The sequence below is a fragment of the Canis lupus genome, chromosome 6, assembly GCF_011100685.1.
Source record: "Canis lupus familiaris isolate Mischka breed German Shepherd chromosome 6, alternate assembly UU_Cfam_GSD_1.0, whole genome shotgun sequence".
NCBI lineage: Eukaryota > Metazoa > Chordata > Mammalia > Carnivora > Canidae > Canis > Canis lupus.
The window spans coordinates 19,202,022-19,220,827 of NC_049227.1; the positions used below are offsets into that span (position 1 = coordinate 19,202,022).

The 18,806-nt window shown below is 40.5% G+C and overlaps 1 protein-coding gene across 2 annotated transcripts in view; it reads right to left on the minus strand.

Annotated features, from left to right (window-relative positions):
• The window catches only part of KATNIP (katanin interacting protein), a 195,221-nt gene that overhangs the window by 98,712 nt on the left and 77,703 nt on the right, over window positions 1–18,806 (minus strand). The window lies entirely within an intron of this gene.

The following is an 18,806-nucleotide window of genomic DNA, read 5'->3' on the forward strand; positions in this document are numbered from 1 at the left end:
ATTGTCCTTGGGAGCAGGTAACTTGTTAGTTTCAAGGGCCCACAGATGGAGTTTGGTCCTCAAAAGGATTCTACCTGGATCCCTACCCCTACTTCATTCAGATGACACAGATGACGACACTTGGAAGTTTTGAGCAGGTGAGATATAGAGGATATTTTGGGTTGAGACAGGGAAGCTTAGGATGGAATGGATGTATGTTGTATGTGGGGTAGACCAAGACCTTTGAGAGCTGCAGGGCAAACTGCTATGGGCGGAATAAATGGCCTCCAAAGATGTCCACGTTCTAAACCCTGGGACCTATGAATGTTACCTTATGGGCAAAGGGTCTTTGCAGATGTGAATAAGGATCCTGAGATAGGAGAAATTAGGCCAGATTATCCAAAAGGGCCCAATGTAATCACCAGGGTCCTGGTAAGAGGGAGGCAGGAAGACAGGAGTCAGAGAGAGAAGATATAAAAATGGAAGCAGAGGTCAGAGAGGAAAAAAGATGCCACACTGCTGGCTTTGGAGGAGGAAAGAGCCATAAGCCAAGGAATGACAGTAGCTTCTAGAAGCTGGAAAAGACAAGGAAACAGCTCTTCCTCTGGAGCCTCCCAAAGGAATACAGGGCTGCTGTCATCTTGATTTTAGACCAGTAGAACTGAACTTGGATTTCTGACCTCCAGAATTATAAAAGAAGCCACTAAATTTGTGTGAGGTTGTCACAGCAGCAATGGGACACTAGTATAGTTAGTGTCTTTTCCAGCTCTCTCCCAGCCACTGCCAAATATCAGTGACAGTGACTGACTCAATGGAATGCCGCTCTATGCTTTACAAAAAAGCACTTTCAACTCCTTCTCTCATTTGATGCTCACGATAACCCGACAAGATAGAGCGAAACCCTGAGATAACATGAACTACTGGACAGGCAAAGAGGACTGGCAACTGGCTTCTGTCCTTGGATCAAAATGATACAAGGGGTGCCAGCTAGCTGGCAGATTCCTTGCTGGGAGACTGTGGTCACCGCCCAGGAAATCCCAGCCAGTCCCAGGGCCTACGATCATTTCTGTTGATGTCTACGGCAGAGTGGAGCCACCGACCACAGCCAGTTCCAGGAAGGTTCTGGATGGGGCACTGGGATGCTTTAATCCATGGTCACCTGAGCAGGCTCCCTCCAGCTTCTCTGGCCCCTTCACCACATTGCAACCCACAGTTTCAGTGACTGGAGTTTTGGGGTCTCCCCCCCTAAGATGGAGGGCCTATAACTTTTAAGCTGGTCTGACTTGTCACAGTGATGAAGTGGCAGGGCAGTGACAAGTGCCCTTGGCCACTGCTCCCTGCTCCTTCTAGGTTGTCCAAGTGTAAAACAAAGTCCTTTGCATTCTGTCATGGTCCAACCAGTGCAGGGCGATGGGGGGAGGGGAGGGGAGGACAGACAGCGGTGACATAGCTGCTACCCTTGCTCATTTGTTCAGGCATGCAGGCAAGGTGTGCTAAGGGCTGGCATAACAGTGGGCAGTAAGGTGGCGAAGCCTCAGACAATCAGGACATAAAGAGAAAGAAATAGGGGCATTTCTACCCTAGCCAGGACTATGAAGGAAAGAGCCAGCCTGGCTGTTGCACAGAAGGTGAGTGGGCTAAGGAGCCCCTGCTGAAATCCGGTCAGGAAAGGCTGGCTGCTGAGAAAACCACCCAAGAAGTGTCTGGGGCACAAGCATGTCAGGCAGGAGGAACAGCAGAGGCAAAGGCCAGGAGATAAGCATGGCTAGAGGGTGGTGTGCACCAGAGGAGGGAGGGCAGGGAACAGGGAGGGGTCACAGCAAGGCTTAATAAGCCAAGGCAGTCTGGATTTTGGTTTATGTGCCACAAGAGGCCACTGAAGGGTGCCAAGCAAAGGCACAATATTATGTGACTTCTGGTTTTAAAGGGCACTATGGCTCCTGGATCCTGAGAGGAGGACAGGGTGGAGACAAGGCACATGGGTACAGCTGTAGCAGTGAGGGGCAAGGTGGAGGGGTAGTGGGGTGGGCGTGGGGCAGGGGTGCCTCTGGATATGCATTTAGGAGGCAGTGATGATAAATGACTGACTGGAAATGAACAGTGTATATACACCCTTTGACCAAGTCCCTCTGAAAATTTATCCTTGGGTCTTGATATATGCCGATTCTTGATAACTGAGAACGTTCCAAAGGTGCAACAAGAAGTGGTGGATTAAATGCTCACTGACCAGGCATCGACAGAGCCTCAAGCGGCCCTCACAGAAAATGAGGTGGGTCTTGTGGTACCTACTTAGAAAAGTAGCAGGATACACATTTAAGCCAAAATAAGCCTGTTGAAAAATGTCCATATGTACAATGTAGACTAAATCCGATTTAAAAAATTACTTTCCGTGCCTGTATGCATACCCACACATGAAAAGTCTGGGGAAGAAGAGTCACCAAACTATTAACAGGGTGTTCTCTCTGGGAGTTGCATGATGAGAACTTTCTTTTCTCCTTTGTTTTACTTACTCTTTTTTTTTTTTAATGATAAGCATGTTTCCAATTTTATAATTAGGAAAAAACGGTATCAAAAAAAAAAAACAGGAAAAAATGGTATCTTTCCATTTATGTTTAAATCCTGTCCCTGACTCTTATAAATAAGAAAATTCCCCGCGGGAGTGGGAGGGATCAGTGGGGTGCAGGGCCCCAGACAGCCAGCTGTCTGAAAAGTAACTGATCTCTATCCCTGGGACTCATCTCATCCCCCCAAAAGAATGACTCAGAAAGTGGCAGACGGTAGCACCAGACACTCAGTCCAGACTTAAAAAACAACAGGGTCCCAATTCTAACGGGAAGAAACTCAGGGAATCTAGCAGCCTTGGGCCTTTCTCTGGATAAAAGCTCCCAGAACAAAATCCAAACAATGAAGGGTGAAGTCAAAATAGAGCACAGACTTGGCGAAGCCATGGTAAAAGGTCTGACGGTAAACACTGAAGCCACTTAGAGACCAAATAGATATGAGACAATTGTGCACACTTGGGCTACAGACCGGAATGCAATGTTCTCATCCGAAGCCCTGAGCTTAGCTAACAAAAGCCAGAGGAGAGCCGGCTGCGTGGGTGCAGCAACCCCCCCAACCCCGGCCTCATTTTCCATAGCAGCCAGTCCACTTAAATCCATCTTCAATGGAAACAGAGTGTTTAAACATGGCTACTCTGACCTTCTAATCTTTTTTTGTAATTTATTAAGCCGATGAGATATTTTTAAAAATGCCTCTTGTGATTTAAAAAAAATTAAATCTCAATAATACCTCTTGTTTCTATTAATGCCAATTTCAATGCCATAATTATATTGACAAAATACACATGAAAAAGAAGCCTAGATTCTGCTTGGCTGGTGTCTTCTTCAAAAAGGAAAACCATGATTTGCTCACACTGGATGAGCAAACTTTAGGAACCTATGCTCTTATAAATGCCTGTGTGATCTAAAACCATCTGTTCCTGGGGCAAGGGGGAGAAGTAAGTAGCAACACTCCCTCGAGAGAGCAGTTCAAAACCTTTCCATCTGGAAAGAGGAGGATCTTGGTTTGGTTGCTTTGAAAGGCATCCTGCCCATACTTCAAAGGGATACCATGCAGGGGGATCTACCGGTTGCTTTGAAGCTATCATCCAGAAATTTCTCTGTGAAAACTAACTTTAGAGCTTTGCTTTTACAACCTGGTCATATATGATTTCAGTGTTGTGGTTAAAATGTTAGATTCACACCCTTGCAGCAGAAAACCCTCTGCATGGAGGCCAGGCAGTAAACACTGCGGGTGGAGAACAAATCAGCCCCCTCACTGGAGAGCCAGGGAGGAGGCAGAGGGAGGAACAGACTCCTGGACCACAGGCTAAAAGGCAGCAGGGGTTTGATGGTCAGCGGATTAGTGCCTTACAGGCCTGATCTGCCTCCTTTCTCCTGGGCTAGGCAAGGGAGGGAACTTGTGCCATGAAACACAAAATGTATGCAGTATTAGTAACAATATAACATCAACAGCCTCATCGGCTCATCAGCTACTACTTATGAAGCTTTTTGCTGCATATCTGGCACCAAGCTAACCTCTCCATGCACCTTATCTCATTGTAGCCTCCTACGACCCGGGTGGGTAGGTGTCCTGATATTACAGGCCACCTAAGTACCAGTGCAAGACTGGGCAGCTAACAATGGCAGAGCCACTTTGGATGAATGACTGTCTGACTCCAAAGTCCGGGTTCCTCACCATGTGCCCATATTTATTCCCTGCTTGGTGGCACTAACATGTTGGAAGCAAGTGGTCTCTAGAATGGGATGAAAGTCAGGTGCTGGGTGACTGTCCATTGGTTTGCATGGGATTGATAAAAGGTGCCTGTAAGAGCTTTTGACACAAAGCTGCCTTGAGGCCAGTAAACGTACTAAAGTGTGTGCTAAATGTTAGTGGATGAAGCCTGAAACTTCTTATTACACTCAGAAAGGGGAACAGCTGGGTCTGAGTTCTGGGTCTGAATTCTAAGTTCAGGTTCTGACCCTCACTCCAGCCACTCTATGTCCCCAGGCAAGTCTCTGGGTCAAAGGCCCCTCCCTGGCCCTGCCCTCCTCTGATGTGGGGAAATGTGCCCTGGCTACCTGACAAGGTTGCTGAAGGGTTACAATGAGGTAATACAGTTATGAATCAGTGTTTCGTGATTGCTTTCGCAGAGGTCTGGCTTTTACAGAACACTTCAAATTCAGATGACAGCGTATTCTTATGTCTCAGATCCTACTGATTTTGCCTAAAAGAAGATCTAATGTTTTGACCATGAAGGCACAGTGGATACCCTGACAATCTTCAAGAGGAAGCGGCAATCTCTGGGGTGGAGGTCACTGACTTACAGCCATCCTCCCTGCTCCCCACCAATCCCCAATAATGTCTCTCATGTGGTTGGCAGTTTTATAAAATTGGGATTTGGAAGCTTTTGAGTCTGGCATGCACCACTAGTTGCAATAATTCTTACTTACTCCTATTGCCTTATAGGAGCCATTCTGCACATTTATATTAATCTGCCTGGCCCAGAAAAGATTTTTACCCTGCATCGAGGGGTTAACTGATTAATTTGTTTTTCTTTTCATGAACTCATTATTCAACAAATATTTGTTGTGGATGTTTGTCCGGAGAAGTACGTCTGACTACTATTAGAGAGAGAGAGGAATGAACCAAACAGAGTGCTTGTTCTCATGGAATTTCTAGCCTGGCAGTAAAAATAGCCATTCTAGAAGAAATGACCAGCGCAACAGGCTTCAAGAACCCAAATGTAGGGCTTGCCAGCCCACACTTCAAGCCTAGTGGCTGGTGGATCACAAAATTCCCAGAATAAAGGAACTTGAGCCCTAGCTTTAAGGTCCACATTGTGTATTTTTGAGATCACATTCCCCTCCGCCAATTCTGATGGAACTATGGCTAGCAACATCTGAGTCACACCCTATGTGCTTCAAATAGTCTTGTGATGTTGTTAGTTTTTGATACTTTCTTATTGTTTCACTCACCCTTGGGCTCACTTTTGCTAATTTTCATTCAAAGCTACATTTATTTATGAAGCATCTTGGATTTCAGTCTCAAATGTCCATCACTATGAAGATAATCTATCCTTGTCTTAGAGACTAGAGCGACATAAAAGAGGGAGCAGGGGCTCTGGAAGCAGGAGGGCACTGGAGGCTGCCCACCTGCTTCCTTGGCTGTGAGGCCCTTGGCAAATATCTTGGCATCAGCATGCCAATGGGCCTCACCCGAACCTGCCCAGAACAGTGACTGGTGTAGGAAATTGGACAGGGATGAGGGGATAGAGACAAAGCAACAAACAATGCTGCCAGCCAACTAGAAATTTTGAGGAATGCCTAAAAGATAGAGGGAAGGAATCCCATCTATGAATAACTTAAAAGAAAAGAAAACTTTAGATCAAAATACGGGTAGTAATATTTTCCATAGAAGGAATGGTATGCAGTTGAGTCCACAGTCAAGGTGGAGAGAGAGGAAGCCTTGGGGCATTCATTGGGAGGCTGCTTTTAGGACTGCTGGCCCTTCCCCAGTGTATTAATTATAGAGGCGCTCACCCACAGGCTGAAGCCCAGAGTGTGGACACTGGCGCAGGAAGGCAGGGCAATACCCTAGGAAGTCAATATTCCGAAGGTAGGCAGGAGCACTCATACCTAAGGTACACAGCTTGTACACAGCATGTTGTACCCCAACTCCACAATCACCAGGGTCATGTTACATCAAATAGTATGGGCAGAGGGAGGGGGATTCTCAAATACAAAGATGAACAGACAAACAAACAAACAAACAAAAAAACAAAGATGAACAGACAACCAAGAATGAGCAAACATTTGGGGAAAATCAACACCCTAAAAGATAGGCACCAAATTTAATTAACCAAAGAACTAATACCCAGTGAAAGAGAGTTAATAGAGCAAACAGGGGAAGACTTTAGAATGCAAGAAATTAATAAATTAACATCCCTAGAGAGATTTAAGAGGACATTTCATCCATGAAAAAGAAACAACTAGATATCCTAAAAGTTATAATTTTATTAACATTTTAAAAAGATAAACTAAATAGGGACACCTGGGTGGCTCAGTGGCTGAGCGTCTGTCTTTGGCTCAGGGCATGATCCCGGGGTTCTGGGGTCGAGTGCCGCATCAGGCTCCCTGTGAGATGCCTGCTTCTCCCTCTGCCCCTGTCTCTGCCTCTCTCTGTCTCTCATGAATAAATAAATAAAATCTTAAAAAAAAAAAAAGATAAGCTAAATAGCAGAAACAGATAAAAGATGCTATAGAAAATCAAGCCAAACAACTATATAAGAACACGGTATAAAAAGACAAAAATAAAATGTGGAAGAAAAATTAAGAGAGTTGAAAGCACAGATCTGGGCCAATATTTGTGCAACAGAAATTCCAGAGAATAGTATAGATAAAATGGAAGATGATGATGATGATGATAATAATAATAATAATTTCCAATGCTAAAGAAGGACACAAACCTTCAAATTGAAAAGATACACCTACTGGGACAGATATCAATACTGATCTATTCATATGGATAAAAGATACAACCTATTAGAAAACATCTTTACTATATATGCACACAATAATAGTGATTTGAAATCACTAAGAAATCAACTAAGAAATATAAGGAAAAATTGACAAGTTCAGATAAATCAACCAGATTAAACAAAATTAAGTAGGATATATTGCAGTGGTTTGCTAATTAACATAACAATTTTCTGTCTTATTAAAAATGCAGATTCCAAACACTCCATTCACGACCCTACTACCCTCTCCCCCATCTAATTCTGTACCTGAGTGGGAAATTTCACATTTTTAATAAGCAGCCCAGGTAATTCTGATGTAGGTGGTTTGGGACTATACTTTAAGACTCACCAGGTTAAAAAACTCAGTGAATAGCTTGATTTAACAGATATATTGAGAACTTTGTACCAAAAGGAGAATAATTATTATTCTTTTGAAATGCCACGGAGCAGTCATAAAAATGATCTTATAGAGCACAAGCAAAACCTCAAAAACTTCCAAAAACCAGAAACCAAACAAATTACTGATCATAATGTAGTAAAATTAGAAATTAACACAAAAGGACAGCAAGAGAGAGAGAGAGAAGAGAGAAAAAAGCTATTTACTTAGAACATTTGTAAGAATTCTCCTATATATAAAGGGAACTCCCTCCCCTCCCCAATCACAAACAAATTAGAAATAAATGACAATAGAACACTACACACATGGAAAAATTTGTGGGATGAGGACAAAGCAGTGTTCGGAGGAAAACTTACAGCCTTAAAATTTTTGTATTAGAAAACAAGACTGAAGATAGATGAATTAAGCATTTAACTTAACACACCAGGCCATAAAATGGGTGTGGGGAGAGAACCAAAGCAATAAATTAAACCATAAAGTTTAAGGAAAGAATCAAGATAAAAGTAGAAATGAACTGAAATAGTAGCCAATAAATGAAGGAGTGAATAAATAAGTAAATGATGAAATAAAGTATACTTTATATAAATAAAGTATAAATTTATATACTTTATATAAATAAATAAATAAAGCTCAATAAAAATAAAAGCTGGGCATGGTTTGGCTAGGTAAGTGGAGAGAACATTTCATATATTAGATGCCATATTATACAATACAAAATAATGTAAAAATATCTAAGAAAACCTAAGTAGGCTCTAACCACAAGAAATAAATTGCATTATTTATTCCAGTAGTGACTCAGAGGTCAGTTATTTTTTACTTTCACTAAGACTGAAAAGGATGCTTTAGTAACTCAGATACCATCTGGTGTCTTCACTTATAGAAACACTCTACTAGGTGAAAGAATTCCCACATCTAGCACTTCTGGACCTGTACTTCATGGGCAGTTAGTGCTTGTTCAGCATCATTCCACATGAATTGTTCATCCACATGAAGAATTCCTATACAGCTGGCTTTGTGCTGTCTGACCCTCCTGTCCAGGGCCCTGCCTAATGCCATCAGTCACACTGTCCTTTGGTCTGAGATGCCTAGGTGGGCATCTCTGGGTGCATTCAGGGCATCTTGCCCCCCAATGGCTCTGGGTACCAGAGGGGCTAAGTCAGGGGCCTCTGGAAAGGGAAAAGACCTCTTTCTCCTCTTGTCAGAAATAGGCAAAGATATCTAAACCAGAAGCTGGTGATCTCAGGCCAAATCTGGCCAGCCATATTTTGTTTAATCTATAGAAAATAGTGAGTTAGTATTCAACATTAAAAAATTTGGAGAAACCAAACACAAAGAAACTCAGATGCCTGGTTTCTCTTAAAATCTGATATCACTGAGCCCTTGTTTCCACACAAGACAGCCAAGCTGGGTTGGCAACACCATTCCCTAGATCCCACCATTCCTTGCCATGCCCTGATACCCAAGCCAAAGGCTGTTATCCATCTGCCTCACTATGTCACTTAAAATATTCAAATATTCATTTGAATATTCATCTTCCAGGGAAGATGTAAAAGAGGAGGATAAGCCCACCTTATCCCATGGATACAACTAGATAACACCCACATCAGTGTAAATAACCCAGAAAGTGACCTGAAGAATGGCAGAACAGACTCTCCACAGCTAAATGTAGAGAAGATGCCACATAGAAGAAGGTAGGATGATCCCAGATGCCGTTGGGAGCTAAATGGACATGTGGGGCTGTCCATGGGACATTGCGGGTGTGCAGAAGAAACAGAAACAGACCCTCACACCAGGTACCCAAGCATGGGTAACCTTGCATGAGGAAGACACATTCCCATAACATTTGGTTGTGAAAACCAGAGGGGCCAAATCTCACAAGTTCTTTTTATTAGTAAGGCTTAACACCTGAAACTTTAAAAATCAGTGGCTTGGCTCTGGGAGATCTAAGAGGCTGAGAAGAAACCTTGCCCTTAGAGAGGCAGCCCAACAAACAACCCTGTGGAGATACAGCATAGAAGCAGTAGTTTTAAAAATGCTTAGGGTAGACTGGAGGGACATTTGTTTCCTTGTCTCACAGTGTGTGCTGGAGGGGCAGGGATCTTCAGTAGACTACTCCAGGAACACAGGAGTTGGCCAGTGCCATTTCCCTCACCTGTCCTTCAGCCTAGACACACAGACACCTATGGGGACCAGGATAGCACCAACACTTTCTACCTGGTTTGCTAACAGTGTGCCTGCTCCCAAGATCTCCTGTGGATACACTCTCCCCAATATGCCCTTGGCTAGAGCCCATCCAGAGTGATGCCACAAGCCTGGCAGTGTGCAAGCAGTCCCATCAGGGCCCAGTACCTCTAAAATTGAATCTTGCTCTGGAGAGAGAAGATAATTACATATACCTACCCAACTATGGTTCCAGCAGTAGGCTGGAGCAGACATTTGGTCTGACTGCAAGCCCCGCCCACCAACAAAAGTTTCTCAGGGGGCAACACAGGGAAAGTACCCCATAGTTTGGGGCTACTGCATCTCTGGCAAATGGCTGGTCTGACTCAACTCAAGTCCAAGGTGTCCCCAGACTGGCCCACTAACAACACAGTGACCAAACACTGCCCTAACTGGGCAAGGAAAGCCACTGAAAATGACTGGACTGACAGGAACAGTGGCTCAGCTACAACAGTCGGGCACATGCAACACACATGGGAGACACCTCTGAGGTTCTAGAAAACAGGGGACATTGCACTGCAGGCCACTATAGGACCTCTTCTTCATAAGGCCACTACTCTCAAGACCAGGAGATGTAGCCGACTTTCCTAGCATATAGAAAGAGACACGGAGAGTTAGACAAAATGAAGAGACAGAAGAATATGTCCCAAATGAAAGAATGGGACAAAATCACAGAAAGGGATCTAAATAAAACAAAGATAAATAACATACCTGATAGAGAATTTAAAGTAATGGTTCTAAAGATACTCACTGGACTTAAAGAGTGGAAGACTTCAGTGAGATTCAATAAAGAGAAAACATAAAAATGAACCATTAGAGAAGAACTCCATACCTTAAATGAAAAATACCCTAGAAGGAATGAATAGTAAGCTAGAGGAAGTAGAACAGATCAGTGACCTAGAGGTCAGAGTAATGGAAAGCAATCAAGCTGAACAGGAGAGAGAGAAAAAAAATTGTAACAAAAAATGAAAATAGGGCCACCTGGGTAGCTCAGTTGGTTAAGCTGATGACTCTTGATTTTGGCTCATGTCATGATCTCAGGGTTCTGGGACCAAGCCCCAAGATTCTCTCTCCCTCTGACCTTCCCCACCCCTGAGAGCATGCATGCACTCTCTCTCTCTAAAAGAGAAAATAGATTAAGGGAACTCAGTGACAACATCAAGCATAATGTTTGTATTATAGGGATCCCAGAAGAGGAGAAAGAAAATTTATCTGAAGAAACGATAACTGAAATCTGGAGAAGGAAACAGAAATCCAGATCCAGGAGGCACAGAGAGTACCCAACAAAATCAACTCAATGAGGTTCACATCAAGACATACAGTAATTAAAATTGCAAAAATACTAATAAAGAGAGAATTTTAAAAGGAGCAAGAGAAAACAGTCATATACAAGGGAAATCCCAAAAGGCTTCCAGCAGATTTCTCTGCATAGACTTAGTAGGCCAGGAGTGGCATGGTATACTCAAAGTGCTCAAAACAAAACAAAACCTGCAACCAGGAACACTCTATCCAGCAAGGCTATCATTCATAGAAGGGGAGATAGTTTCCTAGATAAAAGTTAAAGAAATTCATGACCACTAAACCAGCCTTATGAAAAATGTTAAAGAGGACTCTGAATGGAAAGGAAAGACCCTAAGTAGGAGTCAGAAACGTAAGAAGTGCAAAAGCAGTAAAATTAAGTATATCTATAAAAATCAAGGGATTCACAAAATAAAAGAATACAAAGTATGATAGCATAGTAATAAGTAAATACCTATCAATAAGTACTTTGGAACAAATGCTCCAATCAAAAGACATAGGATGTTAGAGTGGATAAAAAAACAAGACCCATCCATATGCTGCTTACACGAGACTCATTACAGACATAAAGATACATGCAGATTGAAGGGAAAGGGATGGAAAAGCATTTATCATGCAAACGGAAGTGAAAATAAAGCTGGGATAGCGATACTTATATCAGACAAAATAGACTTTAAAACAAAGACATAACAGAGACAAAGAAGGACACTATTTAATCATAAAGGGAACAATCCATCAAGAAGATATAACAATTGTAAATATTTATATACCCAACATAGGAGGATCCAAATACATAAAGCAGGTAACAACAAACAGAAAGGAAGTAATCAATAGTAATACAATAATAGTAGGGGACTTTAACACCACATTTATGTCAATGGATAGATCTTCTAAACAGAAAATCAACAAGGAAACAGTGACTTTGAATGACATATTGGACCAGATGGGTCTAACAGATATATTCAGAACATTCTATCCTAAAACAGCAGAATACACATTCTTTTCAAATGCAACATGGAACATTCTCCAGAATAAATCCATATTAGGCCACAAAACAAGTTTCAATGAATTCAAAAAGACTGAAGTCATACCATGCATCTTTTCTGACCACAACACCATGAAACTAGAAATCAACCACAAGAAAAAAATCTGAAAAGCACACAAATACATTAAGATTAAGTAACATGCTACTAAAAATGAATGAATCAACCAAGAAATCAAAATAGAAATAAAAAAATACATGGAAGCAAATTAAATTGAAAACACAATGGTCCAAAATCCTTGGGATGCAGCAAAAGCTGTTCTAAGAGGGAAGTTTATAACAATACAGGCCTACCTCAAGAAGCAAGAAAAAAATCTCAAAAAAAAAAAAAAAAAACCCAGAAAAAAACAACTTAACTTTGTACCTAAAGGAGCTAGAAAAAGAACAAACAAAACCCCAACCAATAGAAGGAAGGGAATAATAAAGATTAGAACAGAAATAAATGAAATAGAAACTTAAAAAAACAATAGAACAAATCAGGAGCTGATTCTTTGAAAAAATAACTAAACTGATAAACCTAGCCAGACTCATTGAGAGACAGAGACAGAGACAGAGATGGAGAGAGAGAATTCAAACAAAATCATAAATGAAAGAAAATAACAAACATCACCAAAACACAAAGGATTATAAGAGACTATTGTACAAAATTATATGCCCACAAATTGGACAACCTAGAAGAAACTGATGAATTCCTAGAAACATATAACCTCCCAAAACTGAAGAAAGAAATAGAAAATTTGAACAGGATAGAAACCAGTAATGAAATTGAATCAGTAATCAAAAAAAAAAAAAAAAAAAAAAAAACTCCCAAACAGACAAAAGCTTAGGGTCAGATGGCTTCACAGGTGAATTCTACTAAACATTTAAAGAAGAGATAATATCTACTGTCCTCAAACTATTCCAAAAATTAGAAGAGGAAGGAAAACTTCAAAATTCATTCTATGAGGCCAGTATTATCCTGACACCAAAACCAGATAAATATGCTACAAAAAAAGAGAATTATAGATCAATGTCACTGATGAACATGGTTGCAAAAATCCTCAACAAAATATCAGCAAACTAAATCCAACAATACATTAAAGAAATCATGCACCATGATCAACTGGTATTTATTTCTGGGCTGCAAGGGTGGTTCAATATTTGCAAAACAATCAATGTGATACACCACATCAACAAGAGAAAGGATGAAAACCATATGGTCATTTCAATTGACCATAGAAATGGACATAGAAAACATGTGGCAAAGTACAATATCCATTCATGATAAAAAAAAAAAAACCATCAACAAAGTAGGTTTAGAGGGGACATACCTCAACATAATAAAGGCCATATATGAAAAACTCATGGCTAACATCATACTAAGATGAAAAACTGAGAGCTTTCCCCCTAAGGTCAGAATCAAGACAAGGAAACTATAGAGAAAGGATGCCCACTCTCACAGGTTTTATTCAATATAGTATTCAAGTCCTAGCCACAGCAGTTGGACAAGGAAAGAAAGAAGAAAGAAAGAAAGAAAAGAAAGAAAGAAAGAAAGAAAGAAAGAAAGAAAGAAAGAAAGAAAGAAAGAAAGAAAGAAAGAAAGAAGGAAGGAAAGAAAGAAAGAGAAAGAAAGAAAGAAAGAAAGAAAGAAAGAAAGAAAGAAAGAAAGAGAAGGAGAAAGAAAGAAAAGGAAAAGAGAAGAAAGGAAAGGAAAGGAAAGAGAAAAGAAAAGAAAAGAAAAGAAAAGGAAAGAAAAGGCATCTAAATCAGCAAGGAAGAAGTCAAACTTTCACTATCTGCAAACAACATTATACTATATATAGAAATCTCTAAAAACTGCACTAAAATACAACTAGAACTGATTAATGAATTCAGTAAAGTCACAGGATACAAAAATCAATGTACAGAAATTTGTTGCATTTCTAAGCACTAATAATGAGGTAGCAGAAAGAGAATTTAGCAATTCCACTTACAATGATACCAAAAAGAATAAAATACCTAGGAATAAACATAACCAAAGAAGTGAAAGATCTGTACTCTGAAAACTATACAGCACTGATGAAAGAGCTTGAAGATGACACAAACAAATGGAAAGATAGTCTATGCTCATGGATTGGAAGAACAGACCCTGTTAAAATGTCCACACTACCCCAAAAGCAATCTACAGATTTAAGGCAATGCCTATCAAAATGCCAACAGCATTTTTCACAGAAAGAACAAATAATCCTTAAATTTGTGTGGAACCATGAAAGATCCCAAATAGCCAACGTGATCTAGAAAAAGATGAACAAAACTGGCGGTATCACATTCCCAGATTTCCAGATATACTACAAAGCTGTAGTAATCAAAGCAGTATGGTAGTGGCACAAAAACAGACATATAGATCAATGACACAGAATAGGGAGCCCAGAAATAAACACACAATTATATGGTCAATTAATCTTCAGCAAGTAGGCAAGAATGTGCAATGGGAAAAAGACAGTCTCTTCAACAAATGGTGTTGAGAAAACTGGAAAGCTACATGCAAAAGAATTAAACAGACCCTTTTCTTACACCATATACAAAAATAAACTCAAACAGATAAAGGAGTTGAAGGCATAAAAATCCTAAAAGAGAGCACAGGTAGTAATGCCTCTGATATTGGCCATAGTAACATTTTTCTAGATATATCTCCTGAGGCAAGGGAAACAAAAGCTACCAGGACTACATTAAAATGAAAAGCTTCTGGGGCGCCTGGGTAGCTCAGTCGGTTAAGCATCCGACTCTTGATTTTGGCTCAGGTCATAGGGTCAGGGTCCTGGGATTGAGCCCTACGCCAAGCTCCCTACTGAACAAGGAGTATGCTTGCCTTCCTCTCCCTCTGCCCCTCTTCTGTGCTCTCTCTTTTTCAATAAAATAAAAAAAAAATCTTAAAAAAAAAACACAAAAAGCTTCTGCACAGCAAAGGAAACAATAAGCAAACGAAAAGACAATGTACTGAAAGGGAGAAGATATCCCATTATTAGAAGATATCCCAAGGATTAGTATCCAAAATGTAAAGGACTTACACAACAACAAAAAAAACAAATAATCCAATTAAAAATGGGCAGAAGACATGAACAGAAACTTCTCCAAAGACATCCAGATGGCCAACAGGCACATCAAAAGATGTTCAACATCACTGATCATCAGGGAAATCCATGTTTATTACAGCATTATTCATAATAGCCAAATTATGGAGGCAGCCCAAGTGTCCCATGATAAATGGCTAAAGATGTTGTGACATATAACACAATGGAATATTACTCAGCCAAAAAAAGAATGAAATCCTGTCATTTGCAACAACATGGATGGAGCTAGAGAGCACTATGTTAAGTAAAATAAGTCAGTCAGTGAAAGACAAATACCATGTGACTGACTCATGTGGAATTTAAGAAACAAAACAAAGAAAAAAAAAAGAGAGAGAAACCAAAAACTATAGAGAAAACCAGATGGTCACAAGAGGGGAGGGAGTAGGGGTAGGGGGGAAAACAGGTGAAGGGGATTAAGAGTACACTTATTGTGATGAGCACTGAGTCATGCACAGAATTGTTCAATCACTATATTGTACACCTGAAACTAATATAACATTGCACTTAACTATACTGGAATTAAAATAAAATATAACAGCAACAATGACAACCACAGCAAAATACAAGGCCAGCCAACGAGACACATCTATGAGTCAAAGCCAGCTCTTGCAGTCCCGGGTCCAGGACCTCCCCGATGGCCACACCCACTTCTATTCATGACTATATTTCTACTCATCTTGAAATCCAGCTTAATTTTTTCAAGTCATAACTAATAATTCCTTTCCCACATGCCCCTATTTTCTCTGGATTGTTTTTTTCTTCTAGTTTGAAATATATTTTGAATGTGACCAAAGTGAGAAAAACCAAATATGAAGCATTCATATTCATTTTCTTTTTTTTTTAATTTATTTTTTATTGGTGTTCAATTTACTAACATACAGAATAACCCCCAGTGCCCGTCACCCATTCACTCCCACCCCCCGCCCTCCTCCCCTTCTACCACCCCTAGTTCGTTTCCCAGAGTTAGCAGTCTTTACGTTCTGTCTCCCTTTCTGATATTTCCCACACATTTCTTCTCCCTTCCCTTATATTCCCTTTCACTATTATTTATATTCCCCAAATGAATGAGAACATATAATGTTTGTCCTTCTCTGACTGACTTACTTCACTCAGCCATATTCATTTTCTTAATAATGTTTTAATAACACAAAATTACTTTTCTATTTATCTAAAATTCACCTCTTTAAATTGTCAAAAACCTAAATAAAATAATTTTCTATGAAAATATTTCTAGGGGTGCCCAGGTGACTCAGTTGGTTAAGTGTCTGCCTTAGAGGCTCTCAGATCCTGATCTGGGAGTCCTGGGATCAAGCCCCACATTGGCCTCCCTGCTCAATGCGGAGTCTGCTTCTCCCTCTCTTTCTGCCCCTTCCCACCTCACTAAGAGAGAGTGCTCTCTCTCTCTCTTTCATGCATACTTTCTCCTTTTGTAAAATAAATAAATAAAATCTTAAAAAACAAAGAAAGAAAATATTTCTAAAATGTATTAGGGCTTTCTTGTCTTCTTAAAACATAATTTGGTCTTTCCTTGATACTAATGGTCAATGTTCTGGATAGAAGTTGATCTGTAATAAAGGAGATGCTGTCGGAACTCTTACCGTTTTGTATCTTTTATTTACTATTTTAAGTAACATCCTCTATCACCCAAGTTCCCAGAAGTCACCCAAGTTTTGAGGATATGGTTTTTGAGGACAGTGCCAAGCTCTCTCCCATCCCTTTCTGGCTTTTGTGAACCTTCTGGATTTTTGTTGTTTATTTTGTTTTTTACTTTATAGTTATCTTAATTTTGTATGAGGAAGAAGAGATTCTAACTTGAATTTTAAAATTCCTTTCTTTTATAGTCTCCAGATCCAACCCACAAAGTCCAAATTATCTCCAAAACTTTCCTTTCATATGAGGTAAACTGAAGTCTTCAAGCCTTCTGATTCAGAATCACTGGGAGTTCTTGTGTTAAAAACTATACTCTCCTAGATACAAATTCTGTTAGTTTCAAAATTAGATCTAAAATATGCATTTTAAACAAATATCCTAATTGATTCTTGTGCATATCAAATTTTGAGATCCACAGCTCTCTCTTTTCTTAAAACTGGTTCTAAAATATTGCTGCAAAATACATTCATGTATTTTGGTGCTTAAAAACAGAACGAAACAAAAACATGCCTGAGCCCAAACCCAGGATCAGAATCTGAGCCTCTGAAGGTAGGACCGGTTTCTTTTACTTAGCTTTTACCTTTTTTTGTTTTTAGATTTTATTTATTTATTCATGAGAAACACTGAGAGAGGCAGAGACATATGCAGAGGGAGAAATAAGACTCGATCCCAGGACCCCGGGATCACAACCTGAGCCGAAGGCAGATGCTCAACTACTGAGCCACCCAGGTGCCACTCATCTATGCCTTTCTTTGTCTTGGTACCATTCACAGGTGGGTTTTTACTTTTTATGTTGTGCTTATTATAGATTTCGTATGCTGTTTGTAGGAAACAACAGAGAGAGACAGCCCATGAACCCTTCATCCAATTTCCCCATGGTAACACTTTGCATAATTAAAGCACCACAGCACAATTGGGAAGTTGACATTACAATCCTACTAAGCTTCTTCAACTAGGTCTCCTTTTAAACTTTTCTTTATTTCTTTCTCTGCTGATGCTTAGCTCTATTGAAGCAGAGTATCTCCTCCTTAATGTGCTAGCTTAAAAAGAAAAAAAACCACTTTTTATTTTGAAAAAAAAAAAAAAGGTAAAACCCACAGAAAACATAGCAGAATAGTATTAAGGAAGGGTATAATAAATACCCAAACACCCTTCACCTACATTCACTGGTTCTTCACCAATTCTGAGAAGACCTGAAAACAAAGACCTTCTCTTACACAAACACAATATAATCATCAAATTCAGGAAATTTAACATCAATACAATATTATTATCTAATATAGTGAATTTTCAAATTTTCAAAACCATCCTTACATTTAGGGCAATTACCCCCCCCCCCCCCCCCCCCCCACACACACACATCACCCTGTCCCTTGCATCTCATGCAGCATAACTGGTATCTTGTTAGCCTCTTTTATCTGGAATAGTCTTTCTCATGCCATGGATAGTTTTGAAGACTCCAGGCCAGCAGGTAACTCCTCAATCTGGCTTTGTCTGTTTTTTTCCTCATCGGATTTCATTTTTAAAAAAACACCTTTCCATCAATGTTCCCAGCTATGGGTTCATTGAGGAGATACTTGGCAGAGGAGAGGTCTTCTCGATCCTAAGCACAGCTGGTAGATGGCTACCTCTCAGCACTTTGCTTCTAGGCAGAACCTCAATCACGCTCATAACAGACAGTGCCCGTACAGAGAACTGGGTGCTCTGGGGAGCAAAAAGCAGCTCAGTGTGATTCTCAGCCCATGATCGTTAATTGCAAGGAACAAGGAGTCATGGGGTACAGGTTTCCAGTCTGGGTTCCTCCGAGGCCTGGGTGAGCATCATCCTTTCCCTGCTTCTCAGTTTCCCCAAACTACAAAATGAGAATGCAAATTCTCTCAAGAACGCCTCTCTCAAAGCACCCTAGCATTTGGGTGCCTACATGGCTCAGTTGGTTATGTGTCTGTCTCTGGCTTGGGTCATGATCCAGGGTCCTGGGATTGAATCCCACATTTGGCTCCCTGCTCAGTGGGGAGTCTGCTTCTCCCTCTCCCCCTCCTCCCTGCTGCTCTCTCTCACACCCTCTCCCTT